The following is a 2,230-nucleotide window of genomic DNA, read 5'->3' as shown; positions in this document are numbered from 1 at the left end:
AAAGAAAATGAGGAATGGTGAAGGGGAGGGGGCATTACCAGAAGTTCGAGAAATCAAGGCAGGATCGGATTGAATAGCGGAGCAGGCTGGAGAAGCTGGATATCCCCTCCGACTTGTGTTTTCTACCTTTCAATGTTCGCTCTTTGTGATCGGTGACTCAGAAAGAGGATTTCCAGTACGTTTGACAACCCGGATATATTTCAATGAGAAATCGTATGCTTGCATTTAAGGAAGTCCAGGTTGGTGCCTGTGAATTGAAAAATCGGCGGGACATCCCAGATGGCGAAATTCCGAGCAACATTACCAAAATGCTGGAGTAACTCAGCTGGCCACGGGATAAGCGACTGCCAGTCTGTCTTTGCACCGTCCTACGTAGGAGAGTTAAAACCCGACCTTTACTGTATCAGTCACACAGCTTTGGTGCAGGAATGGGAAACCCTCATCAGTGATCCTCCACATCTCCCCATCTGTTACTAACCGGTCCGGCTGTGTTGGTCTGAACATGACAGCAACAGTTAATCCCGGAGGAGGAATTGTTGCATTTGATGTCAGCGTTTGCAGTACATTAATGGCGCGAGTTCCGCTTCACTAGTTGATCTGTTAGTTCAACAATGAAGGAACCGAGTGTCATTCAATCATCAAGACAGGATAAGGAAGTTAATGGCACCTCGGCTGAAAACGTCATTTTTTTTTTAAAAAAGCGGACCAGTGGGATGAATTGTCCGTCTGGATATTTAAATAATGTAAAACACATTTCTTGGCGAAATATCGGGAACGACGTGCAAGGCGGATAGAGCATAAACAGCAGAGAGATAATAACTCGGTGAGTCAGAGAGTAGGGAAGGTGGAGAAAACTAGAAAGAGGAGAAACAGGGAATCAACAAAAGAAACTGATGAACGTGAGTATGAAATGGGAAAAAGACGGAATGGACCCAGACATATACAGACACAGAACCAGACACAGACATGAACAGACACAGACATGAACAGACACAGGCACAGACATAAACAGACTCAGAACCAGACCCAGTCATGTACAGACTTCGACATGTACAGATACAGACACAGACGTAAACGCATGTATGCATACACAAAAAAAGCGCAGCATTCACAGATCAAAAATTGATAAACATTTCATGTAGCAGAGTGGCGCAGCGGAAGCGTGCTGGGCCCATAACCCAGAGGTCGATGGATCGAAACCATCCTCTGCTATATTCTCTGTTGGCAGCAACAGTTATTCAACTTTGTTTTTTAAAACACTATGCACCTATAAAAAGAAATCGCATTTCAATTGGAATTTATCATTTATTCGTACTCTTTTAACTAGTCGTCTCTGTGGCGCAATCGGTGAGCGCGTTCGGCTGTTAACCGAAAGGTTGGTGGTTCGAGCCCACCCAGGGACGCTAGTGATCCAGTAGTTTATTTTCTCTCGTGCAAGAGAAAATGTGCAGCAGCATCTGTGGAATAAAGTACACAGTCGATTTTTCAGGCCGAAAACCTTCTTGAGGATCACGAAGCAGCCTGGGTGCTGAGCTCCTCCAGCATTTTGTGTATGTTGCTTGGAATTCCAGCATCTGCACATATTCCCGTCTGTGATTCGACTGTTACACTGCGAAGTCTCTTCCGTGGAATTGAATTCAATGGACTTTATTAGTTATGTCCTTCACGTATATGAGGAGGAAAAAAATATTACGTTATGTCTCCGTCTTAATGTGCAATGTACAACTTATAGCAATATGTAATAAATAGTATGTACAACAGGACAGACAATATAACATTGAAACACGATTGTATCAGCGTGAATTAATCGGTCTGATGGCCTGGTGGAAGAAGCTGCCGCGGAGCCTGTTGGTCCCGGCTTTTATGCTGCCGTACACTTTCCCGGATGGCAGCAGCAGGAACAGTTTGAGATTGGGGTGACTCGGGTCCCCAACGATCCTTCGGGTCCTATTTACAAACCTTTCTCTGTAAATGTCCTGAACACTGTGAAGAATGTTGTGAACACTGTGTAGTGAAGAAGGCTTTTGGAACGCTGGCCTTTATAAATCAAAGCATTGAGTACAGAAGTTGGAATGTAATGTTAAAATTGTACAAGGCATTGGTAAGGCAAAATTTAGAATATTGTGTGCAGCTCTGGTCACCGAATTCTAGGAAAGATGTCAATAAATTAGAGAGAGTGCAGTGACGATTTACTAGGATGTTACCTGGGTTTCAGCACTTAAGTTACAGA

The 2,230-nt window shown here is 43.9% G+C and overlaps 2 non-coding genes across 2 annotated transcripts; both read left to right on the top strand.

The window, feature by feature from the left end:
- Window positions 1–1,140: 1,140 nt before the first annotated feature.
- Window positions 1,141–1,212, top strand: trnam-cau (transfer RNA methionine (anticodon CAU)). Its single transcript has one exon. It is a non-coding gene; the product is annotated as a tRNA-Met (tRNA).
- Window positions 1,213–1,329: 117 nt separating this feature from the next.
- On the top strand, window positions 1,330–1,403 carry trnan-guu (transfer RNA asparagine (anticodon GUU)). The gene has a single exon. It is a non-coding gene; the product is annotated as a tRNA-Asn (tRNA).
- Window positions 1,404–2,230: the final 827 nt, after the last annotated feature.

The sequence above is a fragment of the Hypanus sabinus genome, chromosome 31, assembly GCF_030144855.1.
Source record: "Hypanus sabinus isolate sHypSab1 chromosome 31, sHypSab1.hap1, whole genome shotgun sequence".
NCBI lineage: Eukaryota > Metazoa > Chordata > Chondrichthyes > Myliobatiformes > Dasyatidae > Hypanus > Hypanus sabinus.
This window is presented reverse-complemented; position numbering and strand designations above follow the sequence as displayed.